The following is a 17,180-nucleotide window of genomic DNA, read 5'->3' as shown; positions in this document are numbered from 1 at the left end:
TTCTATTATTATTATTATTTGTTGTTGTAATTATTTTTATTATTATTATTATTATTTGTTATTATTTTTATTATTATCATTGTTACTGTTGTTAATTATTATTATTGTTATTAATATTGTTATTGTTATTCTTATTATTATTATCATTATTACCACTGTTGTTATTATTATTATTATTTATTATTGTTATTATTATTACTTATGAATTTGTTACTGTTATTATTATCATCATTAGTGTCAATTGCATACTCATCGTATTTGTTCGAATGGACAAGTATTATAGCTTTCGGATGAGTATCTTAGCCTTCAGATAAGTATTGAAGTCTTCGGACAAGTATTGTAGCCTTCGGATGAGTTACCCAAGCTCTTGAGAGGTTGTATCTTTATTATTATTATTGTTATTATCATTATTATTGTTGTTGTTTTTATTATCACCTACTTGTATTTATATGTTTGAAATATTCACAAGACGTTATAAGAATGTATAATTGTAATAAGTGGGTGGTTTGGGCGAGTACGAGTCATAAAGGTATTTATGTTTTATTAAATTATTTCTTGCATCTATATCTCTGTGCTGTTGTTATTGAAGTCTTGTAAATTTGTGGGAATCTCTTATAGTAAGGTGGGAGAAATAAGGTGAGAGGAATAAGGTGATATGATACTGAAGTGTGTTTTCTCTATAGGGAATTTTTGGGGCATGGGGAGATATTACTAGATTTTATGTAAAAATGTTTGGTAGGATTTCCCTAGTCGGAGCTCATGTAGGGTTCTGATAAAGAATTTTGAATGGATCCTGACATTAAGATTTTGAATGGACAGAAATCAGATTTACGCATATAAAAAAGAGAGGACTTTCAAAGAGGGAAAAGTTGAAAGAGAAGGAGCAACCAACTACAATAGACGGAACTTCAAGATTGTTAATGAATTTGCATATAGAACGAACAAAGGTAAAGAGTAATTTCTGAAACAAATATCTAAATCCTTCACTTTACTTTCAATGACAAAGCTTAACCATCTACTTGTCCAATAAATACTTTTGAAGACATGTCAAATTTAAAATTCATTGTGGATGTATTGGGAATTTGCGTACATATCATATGACGTTCCAAGTAGTCGATCACAAACTGTAAGAGCATATCTCGATACTTCACCTTCTTGTTGAAAATTTTTGTACATAAGTCTTCAAAATATAAGAATGGAGTCGGAATGCCACATGTTTCTCTCTAGCACTTGGATTTAAGAACCATTTTGGCTAGATATATAGTGGGGAGGAATCAGAAAAGATGATGCACAAAAAGCATATGGTAAATGTGATATTTGGTCTTCATGGCACTCATTTTCTACCTATCTTCCATAGCTTCTCTTTCCTCTTTTTTCTTGCCATACTGTTTGTAACAGTTTAGATTGTATCAATTATAAATAGTTGTTATTAAAAAGACCAGAAATAGACCCTCGCCTAAAATTTGGAAGAAACTGAATAACATATCCACATACAACATCAAAAATTATGATTGAATGAGAGCAATCCAAAGGCAAGACAGTAAAGAATATGAAGATTAGCAAAGCATTACTAAAAATGCTCAAAATATTTTTTTTACAAAATTTTTATATCCACTTTTTCTTAAACAAAAATAAACCTGTCTCTGTCACATAAATAGACTTTTACAATAAAGGTCTCAATAAACAGAAATTGACCTATCTACATGTGTGTATATATATATGTTTGAAAAACATATGCTTAGTTATATTTTTGGAAAAAGTAATCAATTTATTATTTGTTTTAAGTGTGTATATTTGACAGTATTGGTAATGGGTAAGGAATATGAGACATAAGGGATCAAATAAACTGAAAAAAGAAATGGGTTAGATGGACTGGCATTTCATAAATTTCCAATCTACCAAACTTTTCATCTAAGAATACCTCAAGAAATTTAAAAAATGAATAAAAACTAAAAAACCAAGAAACAGAAAGCACAAGCAGAAATAACCAAAAGAAATTAAAACATAAAGCGTCAAACTATATATATATATATATATATATATGTATATCAAACAGAAAAAGTTAAAGAAGCTCATCGATCTGCTTTTACAAAACCCCAACATGATTCACATTATCAAAGTAGAAGGCAGGATGAAGAGAGTTTGGAGAGGATGATCGCTACTTGAGTTTTTCACTTTTAGGCTTAGAAATGAATGTCCGACTGCAAGAGCGAAAATTAGGTGGATCTGGAACCTCTTGCTCCGAGAAAGACACATTTTCCTAATGTTGGTTCAGGAACAACGATATCTTATCAGGCAATACCATTTTTTTTTTCTTTTTTTGGATAATTATACGTTTCAACTTTAATCCAAAAAATAAACAATATTATTACCTTTTCGCTTTGCCTTCTTCAACTATATTATACCTTTGATCCAAAAAATAAATTATATTATTATCGTATCAGTTATTACTATTTTTTTTCTCTCTTTTTTTCCTTAGTTCATTAGGTAAATTAGTTGCTTTGCATAATATATATATATATATATATATATTTCCTATTTATATTATGCTACTAACTGAGATTTCTTTATCTCATATTTTATTTGTTTTAAATTCATTCCCCTACGTCCAGGCAGTTAGTGGCAGTCTATCTCACACACCGTTTGTCATTTTGTTCTTTCCACAGCAGCAGTATGCATCTTTCTTTATTTATCCTTATCTTTCTGGACTTATTTATTATTTATTTATTTTTCTAAACTTTACAAATACTCTTTGAATGCGCTGATATAAATATTGGATATGTGTGGTTATAGCCTGTAGTGCAATAGACTGGTTATGGACCATAGTTGTGTATTTTTATGCTGATGTGGTTTTATTTATATATTGAAGTATTATTGATAAAACTTGTGTTTGTTTGTCCACGTTTTAAGTGAGGTTCCATTGGATATCTGATGAGAATCCGCCTGAACCCGAATAATTGATAGCAGAGCTCAAGCTAAGAGATTTAAGGACAACCTGACTGTCTTTATATAGGAATTAATTAATTCTCAAAAGGGCTTGATAATACCCGAAGATACAAAGCTGTTTTTGTGCAAATATGGATTCCAGGTAGCAAGAAATGGTTCCAACGCTTCATGGATTCAATGAATATCAATAAGAGGTCATAGAAACAAGCCAAGGTAGAATCAAAGGCAAACAAAAAAGGGCTTGTGCGCATAGGGGACAAGTTGGGCTGGATTTTGTTGCTGGCTTTACTGCATTTTGTTGAGTTGACATTTTCTCTTTGTTCTGACCTAGGGCAACGTGAGAGACTCAATGATAATCTTATTTGGCATCCTAAAAGGCATATGGAAGCTGCTTTGGAGTTTAAATTGGTCAAAGATTGGTAAAAGACAGCTTAGTTAGAAAGATAGTCAATTTATTTCCTAATTTGATTTTGACTTTTTGTTTTAGAAAATTAGCCTTTTACTTAGTTTCTCTTTATTTATTTGCTGGAGAAATTAACTTAGGAAAGTTATTATTTTATTTCATTGGTTAAATTATTTTATTAATCTTTTTACTCAATTTTTATTCTATGGCTTCTTTAAAGGATTATAAGAACCTTTTGCATGCACATACGCATGCACACGCGCATGCATGCACATACACAAAACAACAACAACAACAATTACATCATTTATATCCTTACTAGTTCTAAATCAAAAATTGATGTGGCTTATAGAGCATGCGAGCATAAGTCTCATATATGGTCAGACATGAGTATTTTAAGAGTATATAAGACGTTTGGGATACTCCCCTTATAGGGTTAACCTTTCTAGAGTGGAACCTCAAGCCTCAACAAATACTATTAGAGATGAGACTCAAACAGAGTCATGTGTATGCGTGGGATAAAAACCCAAGGATGATTAAACGGTGACGAGCCTCTTAGATCCTCTTAGATTTACTACGATGGTGAAAAGAAACCCTATAATTAGTAGTAAATCTTAATGATGGAAATTTTGTATCAAGGTGGTGCTATGATAGGGACCTCCATTGGTAGCTTCTCCACATGGAGGAGGCCATGCTAGGTGCCGTGGTGAGCCAACGTGATGGAGACATAGTGACATCTTGATGGAATGGGGATGAAATATTGTTAGCTTGAGAGGGTGCTGACTAAGAAAAATGAAAAAGAAAATAAGAAATAGGAACAAAGTAAAGGCAAGTGGTCCTTAGTTTAAAGGGGTGCTAGCCAAAAAGAGCTGGTGGCTTTTAGTTGAAGAGAGTGATTGTAGAGTGTGCTAATATAAATTCCATATTGGCTGGCACATAATTGAGATAAAATTATTTAAAAATTAATTAAAAATATTTTAAAAACTTTAAAGTTTTCTGATTAATTATTAAAAAAAGGAATTTTAAAATTAATTTAACTAAAGTAAAGATATAAAGCCCTGTTTGGGAAGTGTTAAAGTTGAGAGGGAAATTAATTATCAGGATTTAATTTCCTAAGAATTAATTTTTCTCTTAGTCTGTTTGGTGAGTAATAAAAACTTTTCAAACTATTTTCTTTTCCTAGATCAACATTTTTTCACCTTACAATAATTATCCAAACAAAAGAAAATTATTATTTTTTCAAAAAAATTATATTTCTACTAATTTTACCTTTATCCAAATATGCCATAAAACTAATTAGATTCTTTTAAGGTTGTAAATGATATTATTAGAAACTTAACAAATGTTCTTGTATTTACTCCAAAATTTAGAGGGTGTAAATGAAATATTCTCAAACAAATAACATAACCCAAGGTAATAAATAAATAAATAAATAAATAAATAAACTTTTTTTTGGATAAATAAACAATAATAGAAAATATATATATATATATATATTCCCATGTTTATGTTATGTATTGACAAGTCATTTTTTTTTTTTAATCTTTACCTGTTAAAATTAATTAAAAAATGACAAATAAATTTATTTTGATATGTATAATTAAAAACTTTTCAAACTATTTTCTTTCCTAGACCAATATTTTTTCACCTTACAATAAATATCCAAACAAAAGAAAGTTATTATTTTTTCAAAAAAATTAGATTTCTATTAATTTTACCTTTATCCAAATATGCCGTAAGAGTAATTAGATTCTTTTAAGGTTGTAAATGATATTATTAGAAACTTAACAAATGTTTTTGTATTTACTCCAAAATTTAGAGGGTGTAAATGAAATATTCTCAAACAAATAACATAACCCAAGGTAAAAAATAAATAAATAAATAAACTTTTTTTTGGATGATCAAATAAATAAACAATAATAGAAAATATATATATATATATATATATATTCCCATGTTTATGTTATGTATTGACAAGTCATTTTTTTTTTTAATCTTTACCTGTTAAAATTAATTAAAAAATGACAAATAAATTTATTTTGATATGTATAAAAAACTAAAGAGAGTTTAATGATGATTTTTCAAAAGCATATGATTTAAGTGAAATAATTGTAAAACTAAATTCCCTAAAATTATTATATTACGCTTTACAAATAAAATATTTTTGTATTAAAAGTAAAACTTAAATATGATGTGTATACTAGTATCTTTTAATAGGATTTTGATAATTAATTATTTTTTTATATTTGTTGTGTTAGTTTTATGATATTTTTAATCCCATATACACCAACAATTTTCTCACAATATATGCTTGGCCAACGGCCAATCTAGGATGAAACCAAAAGCTATGGGATTAGGATTAGGATTAGGATAAGAAGGTTGCAAATCGATATTCAAGCTGCATATTTCACCGGTTGAAAATCTGCGTTGTTGTAAGTTTTACACTCCTGTATCACGACCATTGATTAACTGAGGTAACGGACAGTCATCATTGATGGACACCGATATGGCTTCTTTTTGATGGATGAAAATATCACTATCCAATAAACTCTTCACCTTATCTGAATTATAACTATAATTCAAATCCAAATCCATGTTAAAAACAAGAAATAGAGCTGTTTTGTGTTCATAATCATCATCATCACATCCAGGCTTATCACCAACATATTCAATAGTCCGGAGCAACACGAATAAAACATTGTCGTCGCCCATTAATGATTCAATTAATTTCCCAGAAGTCTCAAACTTCAAGTTTTTGCTTCTTCTTAAGCATATGTAGCTGTGGCATAATATATCCAAGTAGCCAACTTCATCACTATTTTTATTATTGCCAAAGTGATTCCATTTGTTTTTTTCTGTACCTACACAAAGCAAGTCTATTAGTAAAACTTAAAATTACCACGACTATGAAATCTCTTTGCCACCATGGCTTTGTTAACATATAAACCTTTAGGAAATCATGGCGGCGCCTTGGGCTGTAAAGGAAGTTGTCGCAACGATGCGATCGATAGTTAGGACACGGTGCGAGTTGGATTGATGCTGGTTAGATGGGATTAAGAAGATGGAGTTTGAAATTTGCATATCGAAAATAACCAACCAACCACTAGTGAATCCCAAGCACCAAGTGTTGTTGTGGCGACCAAACATTCGTTTATAAACGTTGTTAATGTTAACGGGTACCGTTACTAAAGCGAGAATTAGTAGTTTTCTGATATTCATGATTATCATTTTGTAAATGTTGTTTGATATAGTAGTGGAGCATGAGGCATTGTGGTGTTTGGAGCGATGGAACGTAACAATTAGTTTACATAGCTCAGCTGAATAAGCAGTACAAATAAGCCACGCGGGATCAACAAACCAACCGACAGACTTCATTAAACCAAGCACATGCTAAAATAATAAAGATAATGTGACTTGTATTTTCCTCAACAAACTTTATTTATTCATTTTTTTGATATTTGGATTTATTTATTTATTTTTTCATTTGGAATGATATCCTCTTATAACTACAATAATTTACCAACTAAATCTAGTTCACTTTGTGTTTTATATTTGGAAGCCGATCATCAGCTTTTATTTATACCAACAGTTGGATTGGATTAGAAAACTAAAAGGTATATATATTTTGAAATACAATCCAATTAAGATTTGGAAACTAAAAGCTACAAATTTAAATGATAAAAAAAAATTATTAAAAATTATATATAACAAACATACCACCAAAATCTGAAGGGCAAATGCAAGAAAAGTAGGGCAGTTTCAGTGTTATGCTTATGCTTTCTCTCTAACTCACCATTGTTTACGAGTGGATGGATAGGGATGTTTAAATTTATTTCAAAATTTGTAAGAATTTGTTGAAAAGATTGATATGAAACTGCCTCCCAACCCGATTGAAAATTTAAAATTTTTCTTTAAAATTGGTTTTCAACTATAGTTTTGAATTTTAAAAAACTTGAGTAACTTACAAATTTAAATCTCATTAAATAAATCCATCAGAATCCTGAAAAGTTATTTAAGTTATTTCATTGTATAGTATTTTTTAAGTGTGCAGCGATATCCACTATGAAAAACTTTTGTCTATAAAATCACTGTAATGACACATGCACCGATGGAGAGGGAGGGAGAGATATAGAAATTTGAACAAGATAACAAACCTTTATTAATTCCATAATAAGGATTTTTCTCTGTAAATTCTCAGCCTCTCTTGGACAAAAATATAATAAAAATGATTCAGAAAAAGTGAAAGAAAATACAACCTGTGGTTGTATAAGAAGAAAGCATTATAACTTATTAAAGATCTCTAATTGAGATATATAATTGTAAAACCTAGAATAATTAACTAATTGATATCAAACTAGTATCCCCTCATTTTGATGGATGAAAGCTAATATAAGAAGCTCTATCCAACAAACTCTCCAGATTAGCCAACTTGTCCTCGTTATTGTAAGCCACCTTAAAAACAAGAAGTTGAACTGTTTTGCATATTCATTTTGAATATTTATCATCATATCACTAGATAATAAAGCCAATAAATTAATATTAAAAACTAAACTAAGGCATATATATTTAGAAATATAGGCCAACCAAGATTTGGAAACTATTAACACATGAATTTAAAATCCAAAATAAAAGATTTAAAAAAAAAAAAATCATTAAATGCATCCAGTCAGTCAGTCAGTCCAGGTGGTTTTTTTTATCACATTATGCGCTATGGAAACTCGTATTTACAACGACGGGACCACCAGAGTTGTTTGAGCTTTTTCTTGATGACCCTCATCGTGGTCGTTGTCTTTTTTTGCTTAGTACTACTGTCAACAGACATTCGTATAGATGCAGATTCAATCTCCACTCTGATTTTTTGACATTTGTAAGAAGTTGAGCTTTAATTATAGTGGCAAAAATACGTCAATTACTAGTGTATCCTCCCCTCCTAGTTTGATTGAATTATTAGGAAACTACGCAATAAAATACAATACAAGTGAGTACCAGATATATAAACGAACCCAATAAATATTAGGAAACTAACCAATATATATATTTGGAAACTAGCTAATAACGGTTATACATGCTCCAATCTAAAAGAAAGTTAAAAAAAACTTTCAATAAATAAACAATAGAAGAAATATGTACCCCGTGTTTTATGTGTGAAATTCACTTTTCTATATGAGAGTTTAATTTTAAAAACTCAAAACTAACTTAATGCATCCAATTTGATCAACTTTTGTGTCTTCCCTTCTTTTTTTTTTTTTTTTTTTTTTTTTTCGTTTTTCCAAACCCTACAAATGCTCAAAGTTTAAGATTGAGAAGCCTCGAGAGACTTGTTAGTATCTTATCATGCTAATATTTCTCATATTCTTTCCGTGTCTATATATATATATATATATATAATTGATGTATCAACATTTGATTGTATTTTCTATTTAATATTTTTCCTTTGTAGTTTATTGCCTTATGTAGATGCTTTATAATTGTATTTAAACACTAGTGACTATCAATGAATATACGGCTTTCGTTCCATTCAATTGTTAGCTTCTATAAGACTAATCCTCATATAGGCGACAGTTAAATTGGCCCAAAAAAAAAAAAAAAAAAAAAGGTCCCAAATAAGTGTTGTGATCCTCTGATCATGAAAAATACAAAAACCAACATAGAAAATAAAGAAAAACAAAACATAAAATATTGAGAAGAAAAAAAAATTATTTTTTCTAAAATTAATACACAAAAAAATTTCTCTAAAAACTCCCTCTGTAGTCTTTAAAAACTGTGTTGTTTTTGATTTGTGTGATGTGTTACAAGATTGAAAACTAGACACCTATTTATAAGGTTCTAAGGTCGCCTTTTTAACTAAACAACTTACCCACCAAGTAAACTTAGCCATTATGTAAACTTAGGGAATAACACAAAAAAAAAAAAAAAAAGCTCTAATAGATTAGGCTTTAGGAGAAAGCTGGACCCCAAAATTCTCCCATTTCAGCCGTATTTAAAAAAACCTGATGGTCACCTACCATTTATATTAGTTATGTCTCTACACAGCTTCAACTTCTTGGGCTCCCTTTCTTTAGTAAGCAGAATATATTGAGATTTTGGATATCTCTTTGATGGAATATAACCTTGTTTAGATCTTCGGAGAGGTATATCATTTGACTATTGTGATGATCCTGCAGCTTCTGGTGTTTGAGTCTTTCCCTACTTAACATCCTCTTCTCTCTCCTATTATGCTTCTGATAATTTTCTATGCACCTCATCGTCATCTGTGGCAATTTATACCGGTCCTAGATCAAGAACAAAATCATAGGCTTAAGTAATAAAAGATTTCATAGGCTTTTTACTGTCTTCTATAGCCTAGTTTTCATGTAATACTACATTCCTACTTCTAATAACCTTTTTTACCTTTGGATCCCATAGTCTATATCTAAAATTTTCATTTCCATACCCAATAAAGATGCATGGAGTAGTCCTTGCGTCAAGCTTCTATTTGAGCTCTTTGGATACATGTGTAAATGCTAGACATCCAAATACTCTTAAATGAGAGTAAGAAGGATTCTTACCAGATAAGAAGGATTCTTACTAGACAACTTACCAGATAAGAAGGATTCTTACTAGACAACACTTTCTCTGGAATTTCAAAATTTAATGGTACTGATGGTAATTTGTTAACCAAATAACATATGGCACAAACAGCTTCTCCCCAGACTGGCTTTGGCAGCTTAGCCATATTGATCATACTTCTGACCTTCTTCATAATCGTTCGATCTATTCTCTCAGCCACACATCATGTAATGGGATACGAGGAACCATCTTCTCATGCCAAATACCATGTCCCCTACAGTAGGCATCGATCTCTCTAGAAGTATACTCACCTCCATTATATGAGCGAAGACACTTTAGCTTCTTTCTTGTCTCATGCTCTACCATGGCATGGAAATCTTTGAAGTGATCTAAAACTTGATCCTTCGTCTTTAGGAAATAAACCCACATCTTCTAAAAAGTATCATTTATAAAGGTAAGAAAATAATTTGTTGCCACCTAGTGATTCCACCTCCAAAGGACCATAAACATCAGAGTGCTCTTTGAAAATGACTTAAATGAGACTCTATGTTGCTTACCATACAAAAAATGATTACAAGGATATAGCATAACATCCTTGAAAATAGTGATAACCTTCTTGTTTTATCAAGGTAGACAATACTTTCCACTCACATGATCGAGTCTCTAGTGCCATAAATTTTGAGATACTTTTCCTTATGTAATATTGAGGCTATTTGCACAAATCTTCATATGATTCTTGTAAAGTATTCCACAAATATATCATTGAGTGACAACCATAGCACCATTTGTCTAGGTGCCATTGTAAAAGTGGATGCCAAAGCAGTCCTTATCAAAGGCTATTTCTCAGAGCAGATTACGTTAAAGTTCTAGAACATATCGGACATCCATCAAAGTAATTGAATGTCTAACATTGGTCTTTATCTGAATATTACCCATTCCAACAATCTTAGTGAAACTATTATTTCCCATATTCACTGTACCAAAGTTTCCTATTTTGTATGTTTTGAAAAACTTTATGTGTGAAGTAACGTGATAGGATGCTACAGTATCAACTACTCACTCAACATCTTTGCTTGAAATGTGAATCCATGTTTCTTCGTATGTGGAACAATACACCATTTCTCCTTTAACAGTGACTAAAGTTTCACCATCCTTCTTCGACTGATTTTTTTTTTTTATCTCCGCTCTCGGAACGTCTTTCTGCAGTACTTCCTCAAGTGACCTTCTCGACCATAATAATGAAACTCATATGTTGGCCTCCTTCCATCTGTGGATCTATGTTTGCTCTGACTTCTACCTTTCTCTTTGTCATGACTACCTTTTTACTGTCTCTCCCATTTCTCTGTGACAAAGGCATGTGATTGATCATTACCAATGTCCTTTCTCCTAGCCTCCTCATTTAATAAGGCATCCATTACCATAGCCATGGTAAGTTTTCCATTAGTAGATGAATTGTCGAGAGAGACTACCAGTGTCTTTCAACTATTTGGAAAAGAGCTAAAAAGTATAAATGCCTGTTCGTTATCCCTTAGTTATAACTCCACTGCAGATAATTGATTTACCAAGTTCTTAAACACACGGTTGTACTTGGCTATAGAAGTTCCATTCTTCAACTTTAAATTCATCAAATGTCTTATCAACAAGGCTTTATTTCGAGCAGTCTTGGCTTAGTACATGTCCTTTAACTTCTTCTAAAGAGCGTATACATTTATCTCCTACGTAACATGATGGAAGACATTGCGATCGATCTATTGTTGAATTTGACCAATGGTTTTTCTATATAGCTTCTTCCATTCTGCTTCTTTGGTGGGATAAAGATTCCTTCCTTTAGTATCTAGGGGGTTAAATAAATCCTTGCAATTCAGGAAATCTTTTATCCGAGTGCTCCAAAGTGCATGGTTAGTGGTAGTAAGCATAATCATAGCTCTCGAATATGATTTGTCCATTGATATCTTGCTCTGAATAGATTTATGTAAAATTGGAGTTGAATTTTTCAGAATAAAGTCCACCAATGCATCCGGAATGGCTAAAAGCATTAGATTTAACTATTCTCAAGTCAATATTTGAATCTAAAAAATTTGAGGATTTCCAAAAGCTCAGGGTCAAATTGTAAATATCAAAACATCTGAGAAAACATGCAAGTCCTAAAACTAAAAAGGTGTTTATGTAATTTTAAAAAAATCTGGAATGGCCATTAATGTGATCGATGATGTGGTAGACCTATTGAGGTGTCACCATGTAGTAGATGAGCTGGCTGCTGATGTGGCTCGACTTGGATTGTGGGTTAGCTTAGCTCAATGAATTGGCTCGAGTGCTCAGCTCGTGGCTTGGCTCAATGGCCTGTGGGAGGTTTGTGGCACATTGATCGATGTGTGAAAACCAACAGAAAGCTTAGATCGGTGCGTGGGGGCATGTGTGGTAGCATGTGGAGGTCTGGTTGGTTTTGTTCTCTTCTTCTCGACGAGATCTCTCCCCGAGTATGCTCAAATCTTTTGTTTTAGCTTGTTCACGATGAACCTCATCTCTGGTATTTTAGCTCTGATACCACTTGTTGTGATCGACTAAGTACGAAAAACACAAAAGACCAACACAGAAAATAAAGAAAGACAAAACACAAAATATTGAGGAGAAAAGATGCATTATTCTCTCTGAAATTAATACACAAAAAAAATTCTCTAAAAACTCTCTCCCTGAAGTCTCTAAAAGCTAGACACCTATTTATAAGGTTCTATGGTTGGCTTTTTAACAAAACAACTTGCCCACAAATAAATTAGCCATTAAGTAAACTTAGGGAATAAGAAAAAAAAAAATCCTAATGGGTTGGGCTTTAGAAGAAGGCTGGACCCCACAGTAACATCATTGCATAATTGAAATGTAATTAAATAATGGAAAATATATCGAGGATGAAGAGTTTGAAAAGTCAAGAAGAAAAAAAAATTAAATAGAAAATACAATCAAATGTTGATATACCAATTATGTTGAGATTCTAATGGAAACCTTAACCTCTAATCAACTTGTGACTATAAATCTTGGTATATGATGTAGATGCCACAATAGGTGATGGATGTCCTATTGATAAGTCAAACTAAAACACTTGGTTTCTATTAAGTGTTTTAGGTGCTCAAAGAGAACAAAGAGAATTCTTTCTCACAAATATTTTCCTGCATGAAGAATGTACTGAATTTTTATTGAGAAAATAAACCTTAAATAGGTTTGAAAGACAAAATGAAAAGCCTAAAACACTAGGTTAAAATCGGCCATAGAGATTAGGAAACAATGTTATTGGTCGAATTTCGATAATTTCCTAATCTAAGTTGGATTAATTAATTTCTTTATTTGAAATAGGAATTAATTAATTTTACAATTAAAATAATAAAACATCAACTCTTCTAAAATAATTTTTCCAGCAAATAAATAAATAAAAACCAAAATAAAAACTATTTCCTAAAACAAAAGTCAAATGTTCAAATTAGGAAACTAGTTGACTAGTTTGTCAAACAAGTTGCCTTTGACCAATCACCAGCTAGATTAGGCTCCAAATCAGCTCCCATATGCCAATTAGGATTCCAAATAGGATTAATATTGATTCCCATACATTTCCCCTTGATTGGAATAAGTCAAACTTGCTTGATCAACAAAAGAAGTCAAAGTCAGCCCCAAAATAAGCATTTTCGGGCAAAAAGATGAGTTATGCGCACAAGTGGAATGTAAATGCTTTTGCTTCTAACTTAACATAATTCCATAGGCTTTTGGTGATATCAATTCAGTTCATAAAGTTTTGAATCCATTCCTTACTGCCTGGGGTCCAAAAATGTACTTAAACAACTTGGCAGGTCCATTTCAGCCTTTGTAACTTGGATACACAAGATGGGCTTTGGATCTTTGAGTATTGTCATGCCTTCTTGAGATGGAATCACTCTTTGGATGAAGCTACCCATGCTTTTCTTGAATTCCCTATGTGCCCTAGTGATTGGTCCTGTTTTCATTTATAAAGGATCAGCATCCTAGTGGATAGTCGGTTATATAGGGTACGAGAGGATTTTCATCATTCCCCTCCTTTTGAAAATAATTTGCCCTCAAATCATAGTCATCACCTACAGATAATGGAGATAAATCAGCAACATTAAAGGTGGCACTCACGTTATACTCACCTAGTAAGTCAAGCTTGTAGGAATTGTCATTAACCCTCTCCAAAACTTGAAAAGGTCCATCCCCTCAAGGCATAAGCTTTTACTTTCTTTGTTTGAGAAACCTTTCCTTTCTTAAATGTAACCAAACCCAATCTCCAGGTCTAAATACAACCTTTATTCGGCCTTGATTAGCATTCTTTGCATATTGTTTCATCCTCCTCTCAATGTTTGCTTTTGTCTTCTCATTAATCTGCTTTACAAAATCAGCTTTTTATTTTCTATCTAGATTAGCACGTTCACTTAAAAGCAAAGGTGCTAAATCTAATGGATTTAAAGGATTAAAACCATAAATAATTTCAAATGGAGTATATTTAGTAGCTCAATGCAAAGATCTATTATAAGGAAATTTAACATGTGGAAAACATTCCTCCCATGTTCTAAAATTTCTACTAGTTAATTCCCTTAACTATGTAGACAAAGTTTTATTTACTACTTCAGTTTGTCCATCAGTTTGTGGATGACAAGTAATTGAAAACAAAAGTTTAGTCCCTAATTTAGCCCACAAATTTTTCCAAAAGTAACTTAAGAACATAGCATCGCTATTCGAAGCAATAGCTCTAGGCATTCCATGAAGTCTCACTACGTTCTTAAAGAATAGATTAGCTACATTAGATGCATCATTAATTTTTATACATGCAATAAAATGTGTCATCTTAGAAAATCTATCCACAACAACAAAAATTGAATCTTTACCTATCCGAGACCTAGGCAAGCTAAGAACAAAATCCATAGACATCTACCTAAGGAAAGGATGGGATCGGCGAAGGCATGTAAAGGCCATGCGAATTCAACTTAGACTGGGACTTTCGGCATTTAAGGCACATCTCACAAATTCTCTCCACATCTCTCCTCATGTTAGGCTAACAAAAATGTTCTTTCAATAAGGATAAAGTTTTTAAAACACCAAAATAACTCATTAAACCCTCATCATGACCTTCCTGAACTAGTAACTCCCTAATGCTACAATTAGGCACACAAAATTGATTCTCCCTAAACAAATATCTACCAAAAATGTAAAACTTATTACAACCATGCTTAGAAAAAAATTTAAATATCTCACTAAAGTCACTATCATGCTAAAAAATTTCTTTCAATTGTTCAAATCCAAGCAATCTAGCATCTAAGGTAGAAAACAATACATACCTTCGGGATAATGTATCAGCAACCACATTTTTCTTACCTTTCTTGTAGTGGATGACATAAGAAAAAGTCTCAATAAACTTAATCCACTTAGCATCTCGTCGGTTAAGCTACCATTGGCCTTTGGTGTACTTTAATGATTCATGATCCGAGTGAATCACAAATTCCTTTAGAATCAAGTGATATTGCCATGTTTCCAAAGCCCTCACCAACTCATACATCTCTTTGTCATAGGTCGGGTATTTCAATGTTGCTCCATTCAACTTCTCACTAAAGTATGCTATGGGTCTTCCTTCTTGCATTAAAATAGCTTCAATAGCTACACTCGAAGCATCACATTTAATTTCAAAAGTTTTAGAAAAATTAGGCAAAACTAGTAAAGGAGCATTAGTTAATTCTTCTTTCAACAAATTAAAATTTTTCTCTTGCACTTCCTCCCATTTGAATCCAACATTCTTCTTTACAACTTCGGTCAAAGATGCTGCTACGATGGTGCTAAAATCCTTGACAAATCTTCAGTGGAAATTAGCCAAACCATGAAAGCTTCTCACTTGGGTAATAGAGGTAGGTTTCAGCCACTCTTAAATTGCTTGGACTTTAGATTGGTCAACTTTATTTCCTGCAACACTTACAACAAATCCTAGGAAAACAAGTTCATCTTTACAAAAATCACACTTTTTATGTTAGAAAATAACCTTTCTTCCTAAAAATATTTAAAACTTTCCTAATATGTTTTACATGTTCATCAAGATTTCTACTATATACAAGAATGTCATCAAAATAAATAACCACAAATTTTCCAATGAATGAACGTATTATATGATTCATTAACCTCATAAAAGTGCTAGGTGCATTACTTAAACCAAAAGGCATTACCAACCACTCATACAAGCCATACTTGATTTTAAATACGGTCTTCCATTCATCACCCTCTTTCATCCTAATTTGATGATAACCACTCCTAAAGTCAATTTTAGTAAACATGCATGCACCATGTAATTCATCAAACATATCATCTAACTTTGAAATTGGATGCCTATATTTAATAGTTATATTATTAATAGCCATACAATCAATGCACATGTGCCATGATCTATTTTTCTAAGGTACTAATAAAACAGGAACAGCACATAGACTCATACCGTCATAAATATAACCCTTGTCTAACAACTCACTTACCTGCCTTTGTAGCTCATTTGTCTTCTCAGGATTACTCCTATATGCAGGTCTATTAGGAATTGCAGCTCCTGGTTCAAAATCAATTTCATGTTCAATCTCTCGAATAGATGGTAATCCATTAGGAATTTCCTCCGAAAAGATATCATTAAATTCCTGCAAAAGAGAAGAAATAGAACTTGGCCATTCAAGCTGTTCATGGTTAGCTTGACCAGCAAATGTTTATTATTGAAAATTACCTTTTTAACCTTACCTAAACTAACATAAAAAATTTTCTTTTTCTTTTCTTTCCTCTCTTTTTCCTTTCCACTATCGGTCACCATTAATTTTCTCTCACTCTTGGCTTTCTCATCTTTTTTTTTGTCTCTATTGGCTTCTTCATTGTTTCTTTCCTCACCATTGATTTTGGAAGACTTATCTTGAACATTAAGCTTAGTCTTGCCCTCATGTACACTTGTTGAAGCTGTGGGTGTCATACTTGCTTTCTCCTTGAGTCGTTTGACCTCCCTCCTTTGTTGCATTTGAAGTTAGTCTCTAAATACTTCCTTTGGAGTTAATGTATCTAGCACTTAAAACAAACAATGTCATGAGTTTTAGAAGGTTTAGGATCAGATTTGCCTTCAAACTTTGTTGCTTGTGTAGGTTCGGCCTTAATCTCCCTTTTTGGCCGATTGGTACTCTCATCCCCTTGCTTCGGTTTTGTCCTTGCTTCATAGGTGGGATTGCTTCTCCAAACACTTAAATTAGACCTCCTGCTGTTTGAAACACTTCTAACC

This window comes from Ziziphus jujuba, chromosome 4 (genome assembly GCF_031755915.1).
Source record: "Ziziphus jujuba cultivar Dongzao chromosome 4, ASM3175591v1".
NCBI lineage: Eukaryota > Viridiplantae > Streptophyta > Magnoliopsida > Rosales > Rhamnaceae > Ziziphus > Ziziphus jujuba.
The sequence above is the reverse complement of the archived record's forward strand: the minus strand, read 5'-3'. Positions refer to the sequence as shown.